Raw genomic sequence first — 27833 nt, 5'->3', positions numbered from 1 at the left:
TTAAATGGATGTTGAATTTTGTCAAAAGCTTTTTCTACATCTATTGAGAGGACCATATGGTTTTTATTATTTAATTTGTTAAGTGGTGTTAATTGATTTGTGAAAAATAAACTTTTTACTTTGAGATAATTATAAGCTCACATTCCACTTTCTTTTGGCCCTATGAATTCTGATGAGAAATTATCTGTCATTAGAGTTGTTTTTCTCATATATAAAGAAAAAGTGTCTTTTCTCTCTGGCTGCTTTCAAGGTTTTCTCTTTGTCTATAGTTTCCAAAAGTTTAATTATGATATACCTTGGCATGGGTTCAGCTTCTTGAATCTGTAGGTTTATGTATTTTGCCAAGTTTGGGAATTTTTCAACCATTATATTTGCAAGTACTTTTTTATTTTTGGCCATGCCATGCAGCATGTGGGATCCTAGTTCCCCAACCAGGGATTGAACCCACACCTCCTGCATTGGAAGCACATAGTCTTAACCACTGGATGCCAGGGAAGTCCCTACAAGTACTTTTAAAGTTTGTTTTTTTTCTCCTCTCCTTCTGGGACACTGATGACACAAATGTTAGTTCTTTTGGTATAGTTCCACTGTTCCCTGAGGCTCTGTTTATTTATTTTTCCATTTTCTCTCTGTTGTTCAAAATGAGTAATTTATATTGTTCCATCTTTCAGTTCACTGATTCTTTTCTCTTGTCTTCTCTCTTCTATTTTTGAACCCATTCACTGAGGTTTTCATCTGGGTTATTGTACTTTGCAGTTCTAAAATTTATTTGGTTCTTTTTTTATTTCTTTACTGAGGTTTTCTATTTTTTTTTTCATTTGTTTCAATTGTGTTGGTAATTTGTCATTGAAACATTTTTATTATGGCTGCTTTAAAATCTCTGTCAGATAATTCTAATGTCTCTGTCATCTTGGTGTTCGTATCTATTGTCTTTTTCCATTCAGCTTGAGATCTTCCTGTTGCTTGGTATAATGATTGATTTTTTAATTGAAAATTGGACATTTTCAGATTATTCTATGTGACTCTGGGTCTTTTTCAAACCTTCTGTTTTAACTGGCTCTTCTGGACTGTTAACTTGCTTTTTTTTCCAGTACAGCAAATTTCTGCCCATTACTGCCAGGTAGAGATAGACATCCAGGCATCCAGGTTCCCCATATGGCAGCTTCCATTGGAATATATATATATATATATATATATATATATATATATATATATATATATATATACACTGAAAAGGTGTTGGGGGCTCCTCTTTACCACTGGGCAGTTCTGGTTTCCCATGTGATCTCTGGTGACACCATGGGTGCTGGCCTCATTACTGCTGGGCAGTGGTCAAAGTCTTGACTCTCCACTAGGCTTCCTCTGGTGAAGGAGGAATGCTTCGTTACTGCTGGGTGGAGGCAGAAATCCATATGCCCCATGGAGTCCCCACTGATCCCATGTGAAGGAGTGTGTAGGAGATCTTTATAGGCCAATGCAGATGAAAGCCCTGGCTCCCCACTTGACCTTCTCTGATGCCACCCTGGGATCAGTGTGCCTTGTAACAGCCTTTTAAGGGTGGAAGCCTAGGGTTCCTACTCAGTCTTTGCTGGTGTGGGAAGGAGTGGGGCATCAGTTTTTCTGTGGTGTTCAGTTGGAGTAGAGTGGTTATTGTCTAAACGTTTTCTGTTTTGCTAGACTGCCCCTTTCTTCATTCTTTGGTTAGAGAGAGAGGGCTTTTGTTGGGGCTTGTAGTCTGTTCCCACTGGCCTTTCTAAGTTATTGGATTCTTCAGCTCCAAGTCTGTTATGTATGAGACAAAAAACCCACAAAAAACCAAGGGCACTTACCACGGTGTTGTTTCTCAGGTCCCAAGGTCCCCAGCCTGTCTGCCTTTCAGTCTTCTTATGTTTGTTTTATATATAATGCCCAAAGTTTTTAGCTGTCCTAGTTGTCCTTACTGGGAAGAGTATGGAAAAGTATGGCTATGCCATCTTCCCAGACGAGAACATGCCACGTATTCTTTTCTAAAATAAAAGTCCCATGAAAATGTTCAAAGTTATAACTTACTCATCTGTGCTGTCCCTTTCAATCAGTTTTTCCTTAATCCAAAGTATTCCTAAAGTGACTGAGATGGAGATTCACAGTCTAAAATGTGTTTTTATGATTTTAATAAATCTCACAAGTAAAAAGGGTGGGTAAGTTTAGGAAAACTGTGCTAAGCAGTTTCCTTTACTGCTGAACTTCTGAGGAATTTTAATGTTAGTACGTATTCCAACTTTCCCATGTAATACATTCCTGAACAGGGGAATAGACTGATAGATCTGTTATTTAGAGGAGCAGGCAGGTGGTGATATACATAATAATATAGATAACTAAGTAAAGTATAATTAAAAAATTTTTGCATTAAGATTAAAATAATATTCTCACCCCACCCACCAATAGACCAAAGTATATATTAATATGCATGAAAGAAAGTAGAGACTTTAAGTCACGTTGTGGGAATATTCTTTCATTAGACCAGCATGTACCACTCCTGGTTTCATTCCCTTACCCCATACCTCTCTTTGGAATATCTTGTTAGTTTTTAGAGATTTAGAACACACTTTCTGGGCTCTATCTCCAAGATTCCTTAATGACCCCTCCATATAATTAATGAAATGGAGAAGTTGAGGAGTAATATGATGACTGAATGGAAATTAAAGGCACATTTGAAGGTCACTCTATGTTGGGTTTCAATTAAAAAACAAGCAGGAAACAATGGAATGCTCTGGTAACCTTGCAGAGAGGCGCTGTTTTCAGCCTTTTGATAAACTAGTCAGTCTGGGCTTTGACTGCAGTAAAGATTTGATTAATAAACAAGACTCGTCAGAAGTAATCCAATGTATTATGAATTGAAAGGTAATTTCTTACAGTGACATGTTGTATAGCTGGGCAAAGAAAATAGTATGTTTTCCTTCCTTCGGTACAAGTTTGAAGGGGGAGGAGATGCATAAAGTGGAAGAGGAAAAAGAGGACCCCTAAGGAAGGATGTGGTGAGATGGTGTAACCGAAGAAATTCCACGTGAAGGAAATGACAAATTCTACATTGTCATTGTCCACAAAAGCATCCATTTGTCTGGGTCAAAGATTACATGTTTGTGCTGGAGCACTATACATGCTCCTTTCTGAGTTCAAAACCATTTTGAAAGCTGAAGAGGACAGTTGGTTCCTTTCCTTAAATTATAGTTTTCATTTGGCGTATGAACCAACGTGGTATGTCTTCCATACCATCTGGCTCCCGTTCTTGCTCTTGCCTAAAATCACAGGCAGAGGGCTTGGAAGGGAGCCTCCGGGCATTTAGTGAGCTTGTGGCCATCATGTAGGAACATTCAAATTTCCTAAAACCATCCTCTTTAAATGTACCCTAGTAGTTAGGAAGGAATATTCCAAAACATCTTAATGCAAACCCTTTCTGTTTTCAAATGCTTGTGGAAAATTTCATACCTATAGAAATACAGAGGGCAGTAAAGCAAACTTCCATGTACCTCTCGATCAGCTTCAGCGATTAACAACTTTTAGCCAGTCTTGTTTCTTCTATTTTGAGGCATATCCCAGGCATCATGTCATTTCATTTATAAATATTTCACTATACACCTCTACAAGTGCTTTCATCAAGAGGCATACATTACCTGGCTGTCTCCCTTTTTGTAAGGTTAACAAGTATTGATGACCATTGTCTAGATCTATTCATTCTTTAGGGTTGCAGAAGATGATATTGTTTCATTGACTTTTAATCTCCCTTTAGCAATAGAATGATTGAGGTCCGGCCTGGTCGTCCCTATCCCAACAAGAATCAAGGACCTATTCATATTTTTTTAGTAACTAAAGAAATCTCAGTTTTTCACAAATCTTTGAGTACAACTTAGAATTAATGTTCATAGACTTTAAAATTTTTTTAATTGATTAATTTTTTACTGAAGTTTAGCTGATTTACAATGCTGTGTTAGTTTCAGGTGTACAGCAAAGTGATTCAGTTATACATACAAATAATCTTTTTTTTCCAGATCCTTTTCCATTATAGGTTATTATAAAATGTTGAATATAGTTCCCTGTGCTATACAGTAGGTCCTTGTTGGTTATCTATTTTATATATAGTCATGTATATCTGTTAATCCCAAACTCCTAATTTATCCCTCCCCTCCGCTTTCCCCTTGGTAACCATAAGTTTGTAGACTTTTATCAACAAGTTCCTTGACACAGCTACATGGGCTTAGAATTAAGGTCATGTGTTCCTGAACTACAAGAATCAAAGTAATCTATTTCTTCTTAATAATGTGGTACATTTATAACTTTAAGTCATAAGAAAAATTCATGAATTAATGAATTCAACTAGTAAGCCCCGAAACAACTTATAGGTTATTGGTTAGGGAGTTAGTTGGTATTTTTTAAGTATGATTTAGCAAGATCTCTCAAAATTAAATATGCAGAAAAGCCTATGAAAGTCCACTTCTAGGAAATTTATCCCATAGATAATTTCCATAAATTTCCAAGGCTATATGAACAAACTGTTCATTAAAGTCCTATTTCTAATAAAAAAATGAGGGGAAAACCCCTCAATTTCCTTAGCAGAAGACTGATTAAATAGTTTTACATCATAGTAGATGAATTACTATGACATTTTTACAAAGTATTAAGTAACTCTACATACTGATATGGAGAGTTTACAGTCTGTGAACTCAGTGTTTGCGGCCTGGCAGGAAATGGAATTCTATTACTATGAACTGTATACAATCCTACAATTTTTAAAAAATGAAAATGTATTATTTTTTAACAAAAGCAAAATCTAATAAGTAATCTACAGCTTTAGACAAGGTGGGGAAAAGGAATTTGATGGAAGCTCAGTATTTCTGTTAAGGATATTTGATGCACATGCAGAATCTCGTGGTTGGCAATTGTTAAATCATGAGGGACAGTCTCACTTTTAACGCTGAGCATAATTAACCAATGACAATGGACAACGATTAGGAGCTTAGCTCTTTGGATTGATGGTTCATGTCAGTCGGACAGAGGTCCGAGCACTGGCTTAGGGCATGCTGTTATGTAAGTGATAGAGGGACCAGTGAGTTCTGGCTGGAGAATGATCAGAGATGAGATGGGGAGATTTCAGCTTGACTTGTACATTGGGATGGACAGGACAAATGTGACTGACATTTCAGACAGAGATGACACAGATATAGTTATATGTTTGGAGAAGGGTGAGCAGGCTGCTTTTGTTGGCTGATGGGTTCATGCAGGTATGGTTAGAAGGATATATCTGGAGCTTGAAACCTGGTTTTGGGGGGTGTGGCCTTTATTCTGCAGACAACGAGAAGTCACTGAAAACGTACAGGGTTCTTCATAACCGTTTTTAAAGATCCCATATATATGTGTTAGCGTATGGTATTTGTTTTTTTCTTTCTGACTTCACTCTGTATGACACTTTGTGACCACCTAGAGGAGTGGGATAGGGAGGGTGGGAGAGAGGGAGACGCAAGAGGGAGGGGATATGGGGATATATGTATACGTATAACTGATTCACTTTGTTACACAGCAGAAACTAGCACACCATTGTAAAGCAGTTATACTCCAATAAAGATGTTAAAAAAAAAAAACTTACAGGGTTGATCAGTGGAGGAGACATTCACAGAACTGCCTTGAATCAGGGAAGAGTGATCGCTGATCATATTTTATAAGGCTACAGGCGTGAAGTCACCCTCGAGGCCAGGTTTGAGCAAGAAGAGAAGACTATCTCCCCCTTTGTACTCTCAACCAACAGGAGCTTTGAACACCTGCCTGCCAAAGGAAAACCGTGACAAGAAGGCTGTCACCTTTTGCCTTTTGCTTATTGCACTAAATGTTTATTTTAGTGAAAACTCCATTCTGTCTCTCAGCACCTCTAGTTGTTGTAAAGTTTTCCACTGGAGCAAGGAGAGCTCTCAGCTGACCACTTTAATCATCGGAGTGACAGTGTTAGCTTTCCACCTTCCTAATGAAATTCTCCAGTTGGCTGTGAAAATAGCAGGAAGCCAACTATATTTAGCAAAGGAAAGCAACAAGTCTAAGCGGTGGGCAGAGAAGGGGAAAAATAGAAGCACTAAGTCTTGTGATTAGTGCAACAAACTACTGCTTACAATTTTCCCTATTTTGTAACTGGCAAAAGCAGCATATTTTATTTTGCTTTTTAAACCAAAGTCAAGCCTACAGCTTCCCTCACTATTATGTCTAAATGAAATATTTTATTCATTCAAGGGGCCAGGGTAATTTTAGATTTCAAAAGAATGACAGAATAATGTGCTTTTTTTTTTTTTTTTTTTGCGGTACGCGGGCCTCTCACTGTCGTGGCCTCTCCCGTTGCAGAGCACAGGCTCCGGACGCGCAGGCGCAGCGGCCACGGCTCACGGGCCCAGCCGCTCTGCGGCACGTGGGATCCTCCCGGACCGGGGCACGAACCCGCGTCCCCTGCATCGGCAGGCAGACTCTCAACCACTGCGCCACCAGGGAAGCCCCTGAACCTCTTTTGATCGCTGTCCTTACCCCAGTCCTCTTTGCAAAATAGCCAAGTCAGTATGTATTTGATTTGCTTGCTCCGCGGCACGTGGGATCCTCCCGGACCGGGGCACGAACCCGCGTCCCCTGCATCGGCAGGCGGACTCTCAACCGCTGCGCCACCAGGGAAGCCCTAATGTGCTTTTTTGAAATAAACCAGCCAGTAAGTATGATCATGCTCATATTCAGTAATTTCTATTTGATTAAAGACATTTCAAATCAAGGAACTGGCATAGTAAGTGTTTCCAGTCCATTTCCTGTAAGACTTCTACTCTCTCATAGTCCCGTATTAAATTTTCTCCATTTCTGTGAGTTCTAGCAACCTCACTTGAATTGAAGGTTTTAGATTGTATTCACAAGACTTAATGAGACTTGGAATATAATATTTTTCATGCTTAGAATTTCAGATCCTTAGCACCTCTACTGTAACCTTTCATCACCACTCTGGCATTTCCTGCGAAGCGTGCGTTTTGTTTAAACCTACAGAGGGGAGGCATGGAGGAATTTACCAATTTATGAGATCAATTCTATTTGAATTGAAAAGTTCTTCCTTTTATTGGGCTGAAATCTTTCTTCTAATTTCCCCTTAGAAGCGCTGGCCTCTTCATAAAAATAGACAATATCTATTCATAATACATATTAGCTTTTCAAATGTTTGAAATAGGTATAATCTGATCAGAGTATATGTTTAATGGGCTCAGATAATTCCCAGCCTTTTAACACACGTCCCACCTTTGATTCATAATGAGTGTATGGTCAACTCACCTTCCTAGATTTTAAATTAAAGGGCACAGATGTTGTACACCTGCGTGTTCAATCAGAGGAACATCTTTCTGACACTTTTCTACGGCATCTTCTTTGTGAATACAAGACCCATTGCCCAGAGCACGTGGTCGATTCTTGCAGTATGGACTCATCTTAGGGAGACAAAGAAAGTGTTTGCTTAAACCTTCAAAGGGATAATGTTTCTCCTTCATCTGTGATTTTACTCTGCATCTCCAAAGTAAACAACTAAATTTAAAAAAAAATTGAAAGGCTCTATGTTTACTCCAAGGCTAACAAATTGTTAGTTCATTAGTTTGTCAAGCTATTAATATTTTTTAAAGTATGGTTCAGAGTAGTTTTAGATACATACTTACTGTATTTATCCTCGCTAGCATTGGGTTTGTTATTTTTCCAAATAATTTCCTCTTTGGTGGGCTGCTGTAGTTGTTAACTTCAGGAAGTCCCTGAAAACGTGATCAAAGGAGGATAAATTGAAAAAATCAATAAAGTAATGCTTAACCACTAGTCCTACTTTCCTCATTATTCTTGTCAAGCCTCCAGGTGTCACCAGGGGACAATTATTAATAGAAAATCATCTTCCTGGATAATATAAAACACAAATCTTTCTTTAAGACATTTGTACTCTTTAAAAAGTCTAGTACAAAGTGAGAGCAAACTCTGGCAGAAACGATTGGAGTAAATCTTGAACGTTTTCTTAGAATAGGTTTAAATTATATTTGCTTACCATTGGTAATGCTAGTGTTCATTTTAATATGTAAACCTCTCACTTCCTTTGTGACATTTTTCAGTGTTTACATAATTATAACTGGGTGTTCTGAGCTATCCCTCAGGAAAGGCTTCTGTCATATTTTAACATGTGTCTCACCCCAAATCCTAAATACACAACTACTATATTTAAAAAGGGAGGGAATGGCGTGGATCCTCCACGGCTGCCAGAGTGGCATCCACAGACTGTAAAGTGTATAATTCGTTTCCAATTTGTAAACAACAGAAGTCAGCCGAATTTTGGAAACCTTTAATTGCCCTATTATGTCCTGGGCCCGGCTAAGGGTTGAGTTCATAATGAACTCAACATACTCAATAACCCTTTAACTAGCTCCTCCTGGCAGGGGCGCTTCTCCTGGCTTAGACAGACGGTGCCAGCCCTTTTCCACAAGGGTGGCAGTGGATGGCAGTTGTGATCTAGTCTTCAATTCCTCTCTAGAAAGTTCTCCCTCATCATCTACACCCTCAGCAATCTTTTCCCCTCTTGAACAAGTGGCCATGCCTTGTTCACTTAGCCCTACACGCCTCTCCGCCAGCTCTTGGGTTGTGACAACATATCCTTTAACTCATTTTGCTCAAGAAGTTTACATGTATTTGTCTTGGTTGCCCAAGCAGACTCTAACTTCTTGAGCACCTTAACTCGTTTCATTCCCCAGTTTTTAGTTTAGGTGTTGAGTGAATAATTATTGATTTTACTCTTTCTGGCACAGTTTGGACCAGCTTTATTTTACCATCAGTTTTCGTACCGTTATTGTATGTAGAAAGTGCTTTCATAAAAGCACGCATTTTTCATATAATACAGTGTCATAGTCTTCACCTAGGGAGGAGCCTTCTTAGACTTCTCAGTATAGCAATATAGGGTTTTGTGATCTTAAGAAACTGTTTTTCACTGTTTTCCTACATCGGCTTGGAATACCGCTTCCTGATTTATGAGGGCAAAGCAAGTAAAGAGTACTTGTTTTCCTAAGACATTTTCGCTCTAAGTGGCACGTCTCAAAAACACCATGATTCTATGATTTTGGGTTCTCATATTTATTTTAAGTCACTGTTAGGAAAAGTTCCATATTACAGTAATGGAAACTAAGTGCTTTAAGATAAATGTTGGCCCTTGTTGGAGGAATTAATCAAAAGCTGCAAACAATTTCCCCCTTTCCCTACTCCCTAACTTACCTTATGCTGTCCTTTTCCTTTACATTTTATAAAAAATCATTTGCAAAAAAGTAGCTGGATGAGAACTTTATAGAACTTGAACCTCAGCTCTGGGGTCAGTGCTGCATGTGGGAGAGGAAAAACTTCATGAGCACCCAGCCTCAAGAGTTAGAAAACAGCCAGGAAGACAAGATTTACAGGCACATAAAAAGTATTGAATGAAATAAGGGCATAAAATTATAGAGCATAATTAAGTGCACAGTGAGTAAAATACAAGTATTACATTTTACATTCACATAACTTTTTTTTAAACATCTTTATTGGGGTATAATTGCTTTACAGTGGTGTGTAGGTTCTGTTTTATAACAAACTGAATCAGCTGTACGTATACATACATGCCCATATCCCCTCCCTCTTGCCTCTCCCTCCCACCCTCCCTATCCCACCCCTCTAGGTGGTCACAAAGCACCGAGCTGATCTCCCTGGGCTATGTGGCTGCTTCCCACTAGCTATCTTTTTTACATTTGGTAGTGTATATATGTCCACGCCACTCTCTCACCTTGTCCCAGCTTACCCTTCCCCCTCCCCGTGTCCTCAAGTCCATTCTCTACATCTGCGTCATTATTCCTGTCCTGCCCCGATGTTCTTCAGAAACTTTTTGTTTTTAGATTCCATATATATGTGTTAGCATACAGTTATGTTTTTCTCTTTCTGACTTACTTCACTCTGTATGACAGACTCTAAGTCCATCCATCCTGCTACAAATAACTCAATTTCATTTCTATTTATGGCTGAGTAATATTCCATTGTATATATGTGCCACATCTTCTTTATCCATTCATCTGTTGATGGACACTTAGGTTGCTTCCATGTCCTGGCTATTGTAAATAGAGCTGCAATGAACATTGTGGTACATGACTCTTTTTGAATTATGGTTTTCTCAGGATATATGCCCAGTAGTGGGATTGCTGGATCATATGGCAGTTCTATTTTTAGTTTTTTAAGGAACCTCCATACTGTTCACCATAGTGGCTGTATCAATTACATTCCCACCAACAGTGCAAGAGGATTCCCTTTTCTCCACACCCTCTCCAGCATTGTTTGTAGATTTTTTGATGATGGCCATTGTACCAGAGTAAGGTGATACCTCACTGTAGCTTTGATTTGCATTTCTCTAATGATTAATGATGTTGAACCTCTTTTCATGTGTTTCTTGGCAATCAGTATACCTTCTTTGGAGAAATGTCTTCTGCCCATTTTTGGATTGGGTTGTTTGTTTTTCTGATACTGAGCTGCAAGAGTGGCTTGTAAATTTTGGAGATTAATCCTTTGTCAGTTGCTTCATTTGCAAATATTTTCTCCCATTCTGAGGGTTGTCTTTTCGTCTTGTTTATGTTTTCCTTTGCTATGCAAAACTTTTAAGTTTCATTAGGTCCCATTTATTCATTTTTGTTTTTAATTTCCATTTCCATTTCACTAGGAGGTGGGTTGAAAAGGATCTTGCTGTGATTTATGTCATAGAGTGTTCTGTCTATGTTTTCCTCCAAGAGTTTGATAGTGTCTGGCCTTACATTTAGGTCTTTAATCCATTTTCAGTTTATTTTTGTGTATGGCGTTAGGGAGTGTTCTCATTTCATTCTTTTACATGTAGCTGTCCAGCTTTCCCAGCACCACTTGCTGAAGAGGCTGTGTTTTCTCCATTGTATATTCTCACCTCCTTTATCAAAGATAAGGTGACCATATGTGCATGGGTTTATCTGTGGGCTTTCTATCCTACTCCATTGATCTATATTTCTGTTTTTGTGCCAGTACCATACTGTCTTGATTACTGTAGCATTGTAGTATAGTCTGAAGTCAGGGAACCTGATTCCTCCAGCTCCTTTTTTTTTTTTTTCTCAAGATTGCTTTGGCTATGTGGAGTCTTTTCGGTTTCCATACAAATTGTGAAATTTTTTGGTCTAGTTCTGTGAAAAATGCCATTGCTAGTTTGATAGGGATTGCATTGAATCTGTAGATTGCTTTCGGTAGTAGAGTCATTTTCACAATGTTGATTCTTCCAATCCAAGAACGTGGTATATCTCTCCATCTGTTTGTATCATCTTTAATTTCTTTCATCAGTGTCTTATAGTTTTCTGCATACAGGTCTTTTGTCTCCTTAGGTAGGTTTATTCCTAGGTATTTTATTCATTTTGTTGCAGTGGTAAATGGGAGTGTCTCCTTAATTTCTCTTTCTGATCTTTCATTGTTAGTGTATAGGAATGCAAGAGATTTCTGTGCAGTAATTTTGTATCCTACTATACTAAATTAATTGATTAGCTCTAGTAGTTTTCTGGTAGCATCTTTAGAATTTTCTATGTGTAGTATCATGTCACCTGCAAACAATGACAATTTTACTTCTTCTTTTCCGATTTGGATTTCTTTTATTTCTTTTCCTTCTCTGATTGCTGTGGCTAAAACTTCCAAAACTATGTTGAATAATAGTGGTGAGGGTGGACAACCTTGTTGTGTTCCAGATTTTAGAGGAAATGGTTTCAGTTTTTCAGCCTTGAGAATGATGTTGGTTGTGGGTTTGTCATATATGGCCTTTATTTTGTTGAGGTAAGTTCCCTCTATGCCTACTTTCTGGAGGGTTTTTTATCATAAATTGGTGTTGAATTTTGTTGACAGCTTTTTCTGCATCTATTATCTCGAGATGATCATATGGTTTTTCTCCTTAAGGTTGTTAATATGGTTTATCACATTGACTCGCATGTATTGAAGAATCCTTGCATTCCTGGGATAAACCCCATTTGATCATGGTGTATGATCCTTTTAATGTGTTGTTAGATTCTGTTTGCTAGTATTTTGTTAAGGATTTATGTTCATCATAAATGATGAACATCTATGTTCATCAGTGATATTGGCCTGTAGTTTTTTTTCATTGTGACGTCTTTGTCTGGTTTTGGTATCAGGGTGATGGGGGCTTCGTAGAATGAATTTGGAAGTGTTCCTCCCTCTGCTATATTTGGGAAGAGTTTGAGAAGGATGGGTGTTAGCTCTTCTCTAAATGTTTGATAGAATTCGCCTGTGCAGCCATCTGGTCCTGGACTTTTGTTTGCTGGAAGATTTTTAATCACAGTTTCAATGTCAGTGCTTGTGATTGGTCTGTTTATATTTTCTGTTTCTTCCTGGTTCAGTCTCAGTAGGTTTTGCTTTTCTAAGAATTTGTCCATTTCTTCCAGGTTGTCCATTTTATTGGCATATAGTTGCTTGTCATAATCTCTCATGATCCTTTGTATTTCTGCAGTGTCAGTTGTTACTTCTCCTTTTTCATTTCTAATTCTATTGATTTGGGTCTTTTCCCTTTTTTCCTTGATTAGTCTGGCTAATGGTTTATCAATTTTGTTTATCTTCTCAAAGTACCAGCTTTTACTTTTATTGATCTTTGCTATCATTTTCTTCATTTCTTTTTCATTTATTTCTGCTCTGATCTTCATGATTTCTTTCCTTCTGCTAACTTAGTGGTTTTTTTTAAAAAATTCTTCTTTCTCTAATTACTTTAGGTGTAAGGTTAGGTTGTTTATTTGAGATTTCTCTTGTTTCTTGAGGTAGGATTGTATTGCTATAAAATTCCATCTTAGAAATGCTTTCCTGCATCCCATAGGTGTTGGGTCGTTGTGTTTTCATTGTCATTTCTTTCTAGGTATTTTTTGATTTCCTCTTTGATTTCTTCAGTGATCTCTTGGGTATTTAGTAGTGCATTGTTTAGCTTCCATGTGTTAGTATTTTTTTTACAGAATTTTCCCTGTAATTGATATCAGGCCTCATAGCACTGTGTCAGGAAAGATACTTGATATGATTTCAATTTTCTTAAAATTACCAAGGCTTGATTTGTGACCCAAGATATGATCTATCCTGGAGAATGTTCCATGAGCACTTGAGAAGATATCTGCTGTTTTTGGATGGAATGTTCTATAAATATCAATTAAGTCCATCTTGTTTAATGTGTCATTTAAAGCTTGTGTTTCCTGATTTATTTTCATTTTGGATGATCTGTTCATTGGTGAAAATGCATATTAAAGTCTTCTACTATGATTGTGTTACTGTCGATTTCCCCTTTTATGGCTATTAGTATTTGCCTTACGTATTCAGGTGCTCCTAGGTTGGGTGCATAAATATTTACAATTGTTATATATTCTTCTTGGATCGATCCCTTGATCCTTATGTAGTGTCCTTCTTTGTCTCTTGTAATAGTCTTTGTTTTAAAGTCTATTTGTCTGATATGAGAATTGCTACTACAGCTTTCTTTTGATTTCCATTTGCAAGGAATATCTATTTCCACCCCCTCACTTTCAGTCTGTATGTGTCCCTAGGTCTGAAGTGGGTCTCTTGTAGACAGCATATATACGGGTCTTGTTTTTGTATCCATTCAGCCAGTCTATGTCTTTTGGTTGGAGCATTTAATCCATTTACATTTAAGGTAATTATTGATATGTATCTTCCTATTACTATTTTCTTGGTTGTTTTGGGTTTGTTATTGTAGGTCTTTTCCTTCTCTTGTGTTTCCTGCCTAGAGAATTTCCTTTAGCAGTTGCTGTAAAGCTCGTTTGGTGGTGCTGAATTCTCTTAGGTTTTGCTTGTCTGTAAAGGTTTTAATTTCTCTGTCGAATCTGAATGAGATCTTTGCTGGGCAGAGTAATCTTGGTTGTAGGTTTTTCGTTTTCATCACTTTAAATATGTCCTGCCACTCCTTTCTGGCTTGCGGAGTTTCTGCTGAAACTTATGGGTTTTCCCTTGTATGTTATTTGTTGTTTTTCCCTTGCTGCTTGTAATATTTTTTGTTTTTAATTTTTCATAGTTTGATTAATATGTGTTGTGGTGTGTTTCTCCTTGGATTTATCCTGTATGTCTCTCTTTGTGCTTCCTGGACTTGATTGACTTTTTCCTTTCCCATATTAGGGAAGTTTTCAACTATAATCTCTTCAAATATTTTCTCAGTCCCTTTCTTTTTCTCTTCTTCTTCTGGAGCCCTGATAATTCGAATGTTGGTGCGTTTAATGTTGTCCCAGAGGTCTCTGAGACTGTCCTCAATTCTTTTCATTCTTTTTTCTTTATTCTGCTCTGCGGTAGTTATTTCCACTATTTTATCTTCCAGGTCACTTATCCGTTCTTCTCCATCAGTTATTCTGCTATTGATTCCTTCTAGAGAATTTTAAATTTCATTTATTGTGTTGTTCTTCATTGTTTATTTGCTCTTTCATTCTTCTAGGTCCTTGTTAAACGTTTCTTATATTTTCTCATTCTATTTACAAGATTTTGGATCATCTTTACTATCATTACTCTGAATTCTTTTTCAGGTAGACTGCCTATTTCCTCTTCATTTGTTTGGTCTGTTGAGTTTTTACCTTGCTTCTTCATCTGCTGTGTGTTTCTCTATCTTCTCATTTTGCTAACTTACTGAATTTGGGTTCTCCTTTTTGCAGGCTGCAGGTTCATAGTTCCCGTTGTTTTTGGTGTCTGTCCCCAGTGGCTAAGGTTGGTTCAGTGGGTTCTGTAGGCTTCCTGGTGGACCGGATTTGTGCCTGTGTTCTGGTGGTTGAGGCTGGATGTTGTCTTCCTGGTGGGCAGGACTGCATCTGGTGGTGTGTTTTGGGTTGTCTGTGATGTTATTATGATTTTAGGCAGCCTCTCTGCTAATGGGTGGGGTTGTGTTCCTGTCTTGCTAGTTTTTTGGCATAGAGTGTACAACACTGTAGCTTGCTGGTCTTTGAGTGTAGCTGGGTCTTAGCATTGAGATGGAGATCTCTGGGAGAGCTGTCGCCATTTGATATTGCATGGAGCTGGGAGGTCTCTGGTGGTCCAATGTCCTGGACTCGGCTGTCCCACCTCAGAGGCTCAGGCCTGACACCTGGGTGGAACACCAGGATCCCATCAGCCACCTGGCTCAGAAGAAAGGCGAGAAAAATAAATAAATAAATAAATAAAGTAAAACAAAAAGTTATTAAAATAAAAGGTTAAAAAATCATTAAAAATTTAAAAATTAAAAAGTAAAAAAAAAAAAGAAAGAAGGAAGAGAGCAACCAAACCAAAAAACAAATCCACCAATGATAACAACTTCTAAAAATTATACTAACAACAAAACAACAACAAAAAAGGACAGACAGAACCCTAGGTCAAATGTTAAAAGCAAAGCTATACAGATAAAATCACACAAAGAAGCATATACATACACACTCATAAAAAGAGAAAAAAAAAAATATATATATATATAAATAAAGGAAAAGGAAGAGAGCAACCAAACCAATTAGCAGATCTACCAATGATAATAAACTGTAAATACTGAACTAAGATAAACGTAAAACCAGAAACAAATTAGATGCAGAAAGCAAACCCCATGTCTACAGTAGATCCCAAAGTCCCCCTCCTCAATTTGGGATGATTCGTTGTCTATTCAGGTTTTCCACAGATGCAGGGCACTTCAAGTTGACTGTGGAGATTTAATCCGCTGCTCCTGAGGCCGCTAGGAGAGATTTCCCTTTCTCTTCTTTGTTCGCACACCTCCCGGGGGTTTCAGCTTTGGATTTGGACCCACCTCTGCGTGTAGGTTTCCTGAGGACGTCTGTTCTTCGCTCAGACAGGACGCGGTTAAAGGAGCCGCTGATTCGGGGGCTCTGGCTCACTCAGGCCGGGGGGAGGGAGGGGTACGCATGCGTGGCGAGTCCGCGACGTCAGAGGCGGCGTGACGTTGCATCAGCCCGAGGTGCACCGTGCGTTCTCCCGGGGAAGCTGTCTCTGGATCCCGGGACCCTGGCAGTGGCGGGCTGCACAGGCTCCCGGGACGGGAGGTGTGGACGGTGACCTGTGCTCGCACACAGGCTTCTTGGTGGAGGCAGCAGCGGCCTTAGCGTCTCAAGCCCATCTCTGGGGTCTGCGCTGATAGCCACGGCTTGCGCCCGTTTCTGGAGCTCCTTTAAGCGGCACTCTGAATCCCCTCTCCTCGTGCACCAGGAAACAAAGAGGCAAGAAAAAGTCTCTTGCCTCTTTGGCAGCTCCAGACTCTCCCGGACTCCCTCCCGACCAGCCGTGGCGCACTAACCCCTTCAGGCTGTGTCCACGCCGCCAACCCCAGTCCTCTCCCAGCTTCCGACCGAAGCCCAAGCCTCAGCTCCCAGCCCCGCCCGTCCCGGCGGCTGAGCAGACAAGCCTCTCGGGCTGGTGAGTGCTGGGCGACCGATCCTCTGCGGGAATCTCTCCGCTTTGCCCTCCACACCCCTGTGGCTGCGCTCTCCTCCGCGGCTCCGAAGCTTCCCCCTCCGCCACCCGCAGTCTCCGCCCGCGAAGGGGCTCCTAGTGTGTGGACACCTTTCCTCCTTCACGGCTCCCTCCCACTGGTGCAGGTCCCGTCCCTATTTTTTGTCTCTATTTATTCTTTTTTCTTTTGCCCTCCCCAGGTACGTGGGGAGTTTCTTGCCTTTTGGGAGGTCTGAGGTCTTCTGCCAGCGTTCAGTACGTGTTCTGTAGGAGCTGTTCCACATGGAGGTGTATTTCTGATGTATCTGTGGGGAGGAAGGTGATCTTCACATCTTACTCCTCCACCATCTTGAAGGGCCACCCACATAACTTCTTTCTCCACGTTTCTCCAAGGAATTCAAGGTGTGAATTGTAGGTGCTAACAATGACTAACACTTAGTCTATGCCATATGCTGAACAAAGGGCTTTGGATGCATTATTTATTTACTACCCCACAACAATCTTTCGAGGTAAGTACTATTATTATTTCTGCCTTAAAGGCGAGCACATCAAAGCCTACAGAGGCTAAATCACTTGTTCAGTATGACAGGGCTCTTAGGGTAAAGTGTGCCCGCGTTTGACCCCATCTCTGTCTCTGAATAAGACGCCAGAGCTGCTCTCAACCTTATTCTTTGTTCTTCAAACTGCAGGTCCCAGCTCACTATTGTGTCATGAGGGCAATTTAGTGGGTGACAACTATAATTTTCAGAAATAAAGTAAAATAAAAATGAGCAGAGTACATTCCACATATTGTTTCTTGAGACTCCTGTGTGTAAGTGGACTGAGTCATGATGTGAAATGTAACGCTTAGTATGTGTTTGAGGCAAAGAAGTTTGAAAAGTACAGCCTCTCCGGGAAATCTTAATCAGGATTAAGAGATTTATTATTAGAAACAGAGATTTATTATTATTTTTTTAGTTGATGGATGAAGAGGTTGAGGACCAGAAGAAAGGCAGGACTTTTTTTTTTTTTTGCCACACCTTGCTGCGTGTGGGATCTTAGTTCCCCAACCAGGGATGGAACCCGTGCCCCCTGCAGTGGAAGGGCGGAGTCCTAACCACTGGACCACCAGGGAGGTCCCCCAGGACTACTTCTTAAAATGAGAGATATATGGAACTAGGACTTGGGTTTGGCTTCAGTTTTGACAGCAACCTCACTGTACTATCCTAAAGCTATGGTGAATGTAAAGATATTAAAAGTTAGGACTTCCCTGGTGGCGCAGTGGTTGAGAGTCCGCCTGCCGATGCAGGGGACGCGGGTTCACGCCCCGGTCCGGGAAGATCGCACGTGCCGCGGAGCGGCTGGGCCCGTGAGCCGTGGCCGCTGAGCCTGCGCGTCCGGAGCCTGTGCTCCGTGAAGGGAGAGGCCACAACAGCGAGAGGCCCGCGTACCGCAAACAAAAAAACAAAAACCTTAGAAGTGTTCCTTCCCACCCCTCCCCCGCCCCCGGCTTCCAGTCCAGAGGAACAGGTAATGTTAATGGGGAAAGAGATGGTGCATAAGAGGGGACTCTGAAGTATTATGAAGAGGCAGAGTACGTGTCACCTGAGTGACTTATCCTTTCGTGATTTGGGGTCAATTTGGAGAATGCTTTTTAAAATTTCATGGGAGGGAGTTAGGAAAAAAATATGTCTAAAAAGTCTTCTTGGGGGAGGCAATAATAAAGAGAAGGTTGTAAAACACTAATGTAGAGCAGGGTAATTGGGAATCCAAAAACCTGAGAGGAAGTTATGGGTGGGGAGAGGTTGTGAGTTAAAGGTCAAATTTAGTTATGTACAGAAAAAATTAGAAGAGACAGAAAGAAAGGAGCTAATAAGTCAGTGGGCTTCAGGGAAAACATTCAGGGGAGTATAGCACGTAAGACCTGGGGAATCTGTGGGGAGAGAAGAAATGAATGCAAGAGAAACAGGGAAAGGGGGTTAAAAATATTAATGTGGATTGTGAGTAAAACCCCTTTGACGCTGGTCTAAAGAAGTAAGGATTAGAATTACATTTACTTAGTTTTGACTTTTGAACTTCAGTGGTGGCATGAAGAAGTCAATTCTTTGGGATGAATATCTGTGCTTGTTAGATATTATGTAAAATGCTACAAAATGCTGTTATCATAGGTTCTCTGGCACCCTCCTGTAGTACAACTAGCTAAGCCTATATTATTTAGAAGCCACAGCAATTGACTGTGTTTCTTTGAAAGCAGGACCTGAAGAGACTGGGCCTCGTGAACGCTGGACTTTATTTGGGTTATGGAGTTTATGTAATTATCTCAGAGTCATTTAGGCTGAATGGTCTGCAAGGTGTGTGGTTCATTTCTTTAGAGCTGCCTCAAAGACATTCAAGTGTATTTTGTGCAACTTGGAACACCTCTCTGTATGAATGTCACCAGTCCAGAGAAGTCCAAAGATCTAGTGTCAGAGTATCTACAAGGGAACCAGGCATCCTCAGTTTTTTCTTGTCCTTAGAGGGGAGTCATGTCTTCTAATGGTGTAGAGAAATGATCCTTCAGAGATCTTGCTGCAAAATCAATGTCATTCTTGGGAAATGAGTTGAAGTCTACCTTGTTCCACTTACTAGCTTAAAATGATAGGATCCTCCTTCAAATTATGGTCCATCTCCCACTGTCAGGGATGCACTCAGAATCATTCATTGTATTGTGAATAAAGTCTTTTTGTTATCAGAGAAGGTTTACTTCACTGTTCTAAAGGATGGGGATGTTTGTTAAATGGACTACAATACAATATGCCAAATTAGACTTCTCAAAAATAATGCCAGACCCCAAAGTCAGAAAGGCATAGGGCTTTTGCCTTAAATTAGGAGCATAGCTGTTCTAGTTCCTTTAATAAGGAATGCCTTACCAATGATAAATCCCTGAACTACCTGAATCAATTATATAAATTAAAGGAGCAGAATATAGCTAGAATTAAATGCAATTGAGTTCTTTCTTACTACCTTTAAAAAGTATAAGAATATTTAACATGAGATCTAGCCTTTTAACAAATTGTTACGTGTAGGATACAGTGTTGATAACTTAGACATGATGTTGTATAACCATCTCTCATCTCGCATGACCGAAACCTTATACCTATCAAAAAACAACTCCCCGTTTCCCCCTCCCCCAGCCCCCAGCAGACACCAGTCTACTCTCCTTTCATGAGTTTTTTGAGGCTATTCTAGATACCTCATGTACGTGGACTCCTCACTACCTTTAGGTTGGCATGTGAGTTTTGCTATAGGAATGAGAGAGATAAGGGAGAAAAAGGAGCAATGGTCAAGGGCAGGCAGGGACTTCCCAGACATAGTCTGGAAATATTCCAAATTGTGTAGTTAAAAATAAATAATGGTTTTGTAAATTTCTTTTTCCCAGTTGTGCATTGTCTGATGTGATCATGACCTTGTCAGCAAGTTCTATTTTCATTGTGACTGGAAAATCTTTTACCTCATGCTCGCTTTGGGGAAATTTTAGTCCTTAAGGTTATAACTTCTTCCTTCACTAATTTGCCTTCTTCTCCTCTGTCTGAGAAGCTTCATGGAAAGTTGGACTCATTTCTCTAAGAGTTTCCTCCTCAGAGTCATTCTAAAATTTCATTGTATTATATAAATTTTATTTTAGTCATTTCAATTTCCCTTACAATAAATATTGTTCTTTATTGCTTAAACCTATGTCGTGAAGCAATATAGCTGGTCCAACCTCAATTCGGGTGGTATCGATACGACTGGAGTAGTGGCAGAAGAATTCTGTCACTGGAAATGGAAAAAAAATACCTGATATTTTAAAAATGGATTTTAGGATATCCCCAGTTTCTCCTGATACTGTTAGGGAGTTACTATCCATTAAACTTGGCTTTGTTTGGAAACTTTTTCAAGAATTTCAGAAAGTATCTCAAAGTGATTTAAGGAAATCTGTGAGGTACCACAGATGGGCCCAGAAATTAATGGATTAGCAATATGATAACCTCACTCTGACACGCTCACCGTTTGCACACACCAGATTTGTGTTAACACTGTAAATTATCCCACACTGGAGTAGTTAAGCACGTGCATCAAGGTTAAGAGTTACATTTAAAACTGGCTTCATTTTGGGGGGGAATGGGGACATTTATATGTAACTCTTGTACGTTCTTCTGCATTATGGTACATAGTTAAGCTCTCTTCAATATGTAATTAGTCCCATGCTTAGTGCCATAACAACGAATATAGGAGTTACAAAGAACTAAGTGGTTTTCTGCCAAGGAGAAAATGACCACTGAAAAGAGAAAGACAGCACTCACATGAAACTGCTGCAGGGAATTAAAGCAACGTAGTTTCATAGCTAGTATACTCCTTTAAATCACCCATGTGTATTTTGGCAAGAACCTAAAACATGACGAGAAAATAAATTAACCTTCAGTTGTTCAATAGGCAGTATTTTTGTGACTGTCTACTGAATTAGACATGGTAGCCACAGGAAGCATAGGAAATGAGGTGGGATAGAGAGTGGGTTAGGATGATGCTAGTTCTGTCCTACTGGGTTTCAGTGAAGTTTTGTATAAAGTGGGCTTTGGGATGTTTGCTGAAACCCACGTACGGGAAATGTTTGGTTTGAACTTGAGGTAAAATAAGCTGCCATGTCCTGGACTTACTGGCTGGCCTCAGTAAGCCAGTCAGGAAGGAGCTATGTCCAGGAACCTCCCTGCCCTCTCACCCACTGAAGAGGTCTTACTTTTATTGCCCAACTAATACAGCCCTCCTTGGCATCCTTAATCTTCTTCTTACTCTTTTGTCTCTGGCCATACCACCCTGAATGCTCCCGGTCTTGTCTAAATCTTCTTATTCTTTTATCTATGAGGAAACAAATATTTAAAATATAAGAAGCTTTCATAGCAAAAAGAAGAGACAAAGACAAAGTCTGTGACTTTTATATGCATCAGTGGAACCTGGTCGTGTCTGAATAGCAGTGATCTCTTGCAGGGCTGGCTCCACAGGCAGGTGGCTGGCCTGTGCTGTCACACAGACCCCATACTCAGAAGGGACACACACTTGGTTTAATGCGCTGCTGTTGCCATCTTGAAATTCTTAATAATTATCTTTGAACTTGTGTTTTGTTGAGTCAAGATGGATGGGACAATGCAGCCTGCTCTTGAGCAGATGACCTGTACAGGAGAAAAGAAGGAGCTTTATAATTTAGTACCTTTCCCCTGCTTTCCCTGCTTTCTGAATAAGAGGTCTTGCATTTTCATTTACATTGGGCTTCACAAATTATGTAGCTGGTCTCGTCTCTATAGATCTTTACAGTTTTTATTCTAATTACAGCACACCTTTCGAGAGTTTTCTCCTGTAAGTGGTCACGTTCACCTATTAAACTTGTATCGTAATGTTTTGTTGCAAACATTCTTGAGACTAATAGCTAGGAGGAAGTTTATTAGAATCATTGCCTTAGTCTGTTTGAGCTGCTATAACGAAGCTACCACAGTCTGGGTGGCTGAAACAACAAACATTTTATATCTCACAGTTCTGGGGGCTGGGAAGTCCGAGGTCAAGGCAAGCTTCAGTGCCTGGTGAGGGCCCACTGCTGGTCCACAGGCAGCCGTCTTTCTGTAACTTCACGCGGCATAAGGGGCAAGGGAGCTCTCTGGGGTCTCACTTATAAGGGCACTAAATTCCATTCTTGAGGACTCTGCCCTCATGCTTAACCACCTCCTAGAGGCCCCACCTCCTAACACCATCACATGGTTTTCACTGTAACATACAACCATGGTAGCAAGGTTGTGGACAGAATTCTGCCATGTACTTAAGAATTCATTAGCAAACTGACGAGGGCAGCCAAGGCACAAGAAGAGCCCACTTTGTCTTTTTTGCCTCTCCGACAAGCACTCTGCAGGAAGGGTTCGCTCTTACTTAGGCAGCTGCAATAACATTCTGATGGCAGATCCAGCTAACCCTCTAGTTGGTTAGGAAACAGAACTCTCCATTCATCGGGAGGTTAGATGGCCTTCATCTAGAAACATTAGGCTACTGGGTGCATCAGATTCTTTTCCTCTGTGCATTCAGAAACGAGGTCCTTGTACGACCTCTCTAGCTTCATGTGTGTTTCTATGGGTTTACCCTGTCTGGGCTTTACTTATCTTTCTGAATCTGTAGGTATGGTCTTTTGCCAAATTTGGAAAGTTTTTAGCTGTTATTTCTTCAAGTGCTTTTCCAGCTTTGCCCTCTTTTTTCCTCTCCTTGGATGTTCATGACACAAATGGTAGATCTTTGATGATAGTCTCAACTGGTCTCTGAGACTCTTTGCACTTTTTCTCTATTTTCTCTCTGGGTTCATCGATTCTTTCCTCTGTCCGTTCTATGCTTCTGTTGAGCTCATCCGCTGAGTTTTTTATTTCAGTTATTATATTTTTGAGTTCTTACATTTCTGTTTGTTTCTTTATATCTTCTATTTCTTTTCTGAGACTTCTTGTTTTTCATTTGTTTGCAGTGTGTGTGTAAACTGGTCGTTGCAGCATTTTATGGTGGCTGCTTTAAAATTATTTGTTAGGTAATTCTAACATCTCTGTCATCTCAGTGTTGACATCTATTTTTTCATGGCATGCCTTTTTCCATTCAGTTCAAGATCTTCCTGTTTCTTTGTATGATGAGTGACTTTCATTTGAGTCCTAGATTGTTTTATAATACATTCTGAAACTCTGGATCTCATTTAATTTCTCCTTTAACTGACTTTCTCTGACTCCACACCAGCAGGGGAGAGGTATGCCCTGCCTCGTCAGGGTCAGGTAAAGGTGAAAGCCCGGTTTTCTCACATGGGCTCTGGTTGACATCGAGTGTGTGTGTGTGTGTGTGTCTGTGGTTCCCCATTAACTCCAGGCAGGGGTGAGATTTCTGGTTCCCCATGTGGTCTCTACTGGCACCATGGGTGGGTGACATTATCACCACTGGGGAGTAGCGAATGTCTCAACTCATTAGGAACCCTCCCCTGATAGCACCTCAGCAGGGAGGGGCTGGGTGGGAGTAGGCCAGGCTCCCCACTTGGTCCCCATTGACACCACAGGGCCAGCTCCCCACAGGCTGGCGGAGAGGAGAGTATCAGCGCCCTTCTAGCCTTCTCTGACCCCGTCCTGGGGTCGGGGTGCGGAGGGGGGCACCTCGTTACAGCCTCTTGAGTGTGGAAGTCTGGGCTCCCCTTGGCTTGCGTGGGTGGGTGCTGGGACAGAAGTAGAGCCATTATTGTCTAAAATTTTCAGTCTTGCCGGGCGACCCCGTTCCTGCTCCATTGACCCGAGAGGGTAGGCTTTTGTTGGGGCTTTTTTTGCTCTACTCCGGTTATCATGTCTGGGTTGCCAGTATCTTCAGCTCCAAGTCTGAGATATAGGAGGCAAAAAGAAGACCCAGGGAATTTAACACCTTGTCATTCCTTGGGTGCCAGGGTCCCTGGCCAGTCTGCCCCATTCTCTCCACCTGTCAGTGTTTTCACTGGTTTGTTTTACATATATGTCCGTTATATATGTAACGTATGTCCATGTATATTAGTTGTACTTAGCAGGAGGAATGGGGAAAAGTACCTCTAATCCATCTTCACTGAAGTAAAAGCCATCCATTATTGTAATTAAAAAAAACTTTTTAAAAGAGCAGTTTTAGGTTCACAACAAAATTGAGAGGAAAGTACCCAGATTTCCCATATAGTCCCTCTCCCACCCATGGATAATATCCCCCATTATCAACATCACTCACCAGACTGTACATTTGTTACCAGGGATCAACTTACATTGACCCATTACTCAAAGTCCATAGTTTACCTTAGGTTTCACCCTTGGTGTTGTACGTTCTATGGGTTTGGACAAACGTGTAATGACTTGTATCCATAATTATAACGTCCTACCAAATATTTAAACTACCCTAAAAATCCTCTTTGCTCTGCCTATTCATGCCCCCCTCCCCAACTGACCTTATTGTTTCCATAGTTTTGCCTTTTCTAGAATGTCATATAGTTGGGGTCATACCGTACATAGCCTTTGCAGATTGACTTCTTTCACTTAGTAATATGAACTTAAGTTTCCCTCATTTCTTTTTTATGGCTTGACAGCTCATTTCTTTTTAGTGCTGAATAATATTCCACTGTCTGGTTGTATCACCTTGTATTTATCCAATCACTTACTGAAGGACATCTTGGTTGCTTCCCAGTTTGGGCAATTATAAATAAAACTGCTATAAACATCCATGTGCAGGTTTTTGTGTAGATGTGTTTTCAACTTCTTTGGGTAAATTTCAAGGGGAGTGATTACTGGAGCATATGATAAGAGTATCTTTAGTTTTGTAAGATCTTGCCAAACTGTCTTCCAAAGTGGCTGTACCACATTGCATTCCCATCAGCAGTATATAATAAGAGTTCCTGTTGCTCCACATCCTGTTGTCAGTGTTCTGGATTTTGGCCTGTCTAATAGATGTGTACTGGTATCTCATTGTTTTAATTTGCATTTCCCAATGACATATGGTGTGGAGCATCTTTTCATACGCTTATTTGCCATTTGTATGTCTTCTTTGGTTGCACATCTGTTAAGGTCTTTGATCCATTTTTTAATTAGGTCATTTGTTTTCTTATGTTGAATTTTTAAGAGTTTTTTTGTATATTTTGGATAACAGTCCTTTATCAGATGTGTCTTTTGCAAATATTTTCTCTCAGTCTGTGGCTTGTCTTCTAATTCTCTTGACATTGTCTTTCACATAAAAGAAATTTTTAATTTTAATGGTCTAACTTATCGATTATTTCTTTCATGGATTGTGTCTTTGCTGTTCTACCTAAAAAGTCATTGCCATACCCAAGGTCATCTAGGTTTTCTCCTATGTGATCTTCTAGTTTTATAGTTTTGCATTTTATATTTAGGTCTATGATCCATTTCGAGTTATTTTTTGTGAAGGGTGTAAAGTCTGGGTCTAGATTCAATTTTTTGGCATGTGGATGTTCTGTTTTCCAGCACCATTTGTTGAAGAGACTTTGCTACACTGTTTTGTTTTTGTTCCTTTGTCAAAGATCAGTTGACTGTATTTATGTGGGTCTATTTCTGGGTGCTCTATTCTGTTCCATTGATCTATTTGTCTAGTCTTTTGCCAATACCACACTGTCTTGACTACTGGAGCTTTTAGTAAGTCTTGAAGTCAGGTGGTGGTCAGTCCTCCAACTTTGTCCTTCTTCAATACTGTGTTCACTATTCTGGGTCTTTTGCCTCTCCATGTAAACTTTGGGATCAGTTTGTCAATATTCATAAAAGAATGGTATGATTTTGATTGAGATTGCACTGAATCTATAGATCAAGTTGGGAAGAACTGGCATCTTGACAATATTGAGTCTTCCTTTCCATGAACATGGGATATTTCTTCTTTTATTTACTTCTTTTTTGATTTCCTTCATCAGAGTTTTAGAGTTTTTCTCATGCAGACCTTGTACATATATTGTTAGATTTATACTAAATGTTTAATTTTAGGGTGTACTAAATGGTATTACATTTCAGATTCCACTTGTTCATTGTTGGTTTACAAGAAAATGATTAAATTTTGTATATTAACTTGAATCCTGCAACCTTGCTATCATCACTTATTAGTTCAAGGGGTTTTTTTGTTGATTCTTTTGGGTTTTCTATACAGATAATCATGTCACCTGTGAACAAAAACAGTTTTATGTCTTCCTTCCCAATATGTATACCTTTCCCCCACTTTGTTGCCTTATGGCATTAGTAAGGACTTCCAGTATGATGTATGAAAGGAGTGGTGAGAGGGAATATTATTATTATTTTGTTTGTTTGTTTGTTTTGCGGTACGCGGGCCTCTCACTGCTGTGACCTCTCCCGTTGCGGAGCACAGGCTCCGGACGCGCGGGCTCAGCGGCCATGGCTCATGGGCCCAGCCGCTCCGTGGGATCCTCCTGGACCGGGGCACGAACCCGCGTCCCCTGCATCGGCAGGCGGACTCTCAACCACTGCACCACCAGGGAAGCCCTATTTTGAAAAAAATCTACATCATCACATTTTTGTGTAGTTTTGTTTGTACTATTCTGATTTTAATAGTATTACTGATCTTATAGACTAGGAAATGCTGAAGAGCACAGGGGAGCCAACATCATCATGCAACAGGGCACTGTCCTAGCCTCCACCCTGTTCAAAATTCTTACGGATAGCTGAGATGAATGCCTAAAGGTAATGATATATTTGCATCTCAAAAAACTGGGAGTGAGAGTTAATACCTAGGATCATAAAATCAAGGTCCAGAAAACCTTGATAAAATTGTATTATAAGATATTACATTAGGAATTTTGTTTCTGAAAATAAATTATATAATATGGTATAAAGGGCAGAGCTGGTCTAATATTGGTTCTTATGGAGTAAGCAACAAGCAAACAAAAACAGAAGGAGGGTAGCACTTACATAATTAGAAATTAAATAAGAAGCAAAGGAAACCTATATTAATTCAGCCTGTAAATGGGGCCAAGCACTGGCAGAGGCATTTTGTAGGTGCCAAGGAATCTAACACAATTCTAGACTATATTAACAGGAGTTAGTAGCCAGAATACGGGAGGTAACTGCCACACTGCGTGCTGAGAGGTGTAGGTGATTTGTGGACGTGGTGCCCAACTAATTGAAGGTGACCAGCATGGTGACAGGTCACACGAAAGGTCATTGAAAAAGGTTTAATTTGAAAGATGTCCCGTAGAAAAGAAATGAATTATTCTGTCTAGAACCAGAAGTGCAAGGTAGTATGTTCCCTGTCTATGTAAGTGTTTAAGCAGTAGCAAAATGACCAGCTGTATTAGGGATGAAAGAAAGTGAACTGCTTTAGGTGAGCATTGGACTGGATGACCTCTAAGGTTCCTTCCAAGAATCTAGGTACGTCTTGAGGCCAAGTTAGAAAAACAATGGCAGAGCATTCATGTCATGGGGGTTTATCCTCACCCAACTGAGCACAGCTGGTCTTCAGCTTTAATGAGATTCAGACAGTGAGAAAGAAAAGAGGTATTTCCAGTTAAGATAAATTCCAGCTATTATCTTAGGAAACAGGAAATTCAGGGTTTTACAGGAGAAATGTGTGCCAAAAAAAGCTGGAGTGAGTTTCTAGGGGGACTGTTATTCAAACAAAAGAGCCCTTGTTTTTGATTATGGAGTTCAAAAGTAATGGGATATGGGCATTATAAAAGAGAGGCACCTGCTTGTGTATTAAAAAAAATTAATTTCCTGTATGGAAATACTGTCTCCGAATTTAATCATGAATGAGAAGGAAAGAGACTCAAGTGCTTGATTTTGTGTTAAAAATAAAAAAGTGACTGAGGTTGCCACCTAGTGACCGTTGTCTGCTTTTCAGTTTTTGCT

General features: G+C 40.0%; 1 long non-coding RNA gene across 2 annotated transcripts in view; it reads left to right on the top strand.

Moving 5' to 3' along the window:
• The window catches only part of LOC136794341 (uncharacterized), a 251596-nt gene that overhangs the window by 70123 nt on the left and 153640 nt on the right, over positions 1–27833 (top strand). The window lies entirely within an intron of this gene.

Source organism: Kogia breviceps, chromosome 6, assembly GCF_026419965.1.
Source record: "Kogia breviceps isolate mKogBre1 chromosome 6, mKogBre1 haplotype 1, whole genome shotgun sequence".
NCBI lineage: Eukaryota > Metazoa > Chordata > Mammalia > Artiodactyla > Physeteridae > Kogia > Kogia breviceps.
This window is presented reverse-complemented; position numbering and strand designations above follow the sequence as displayed.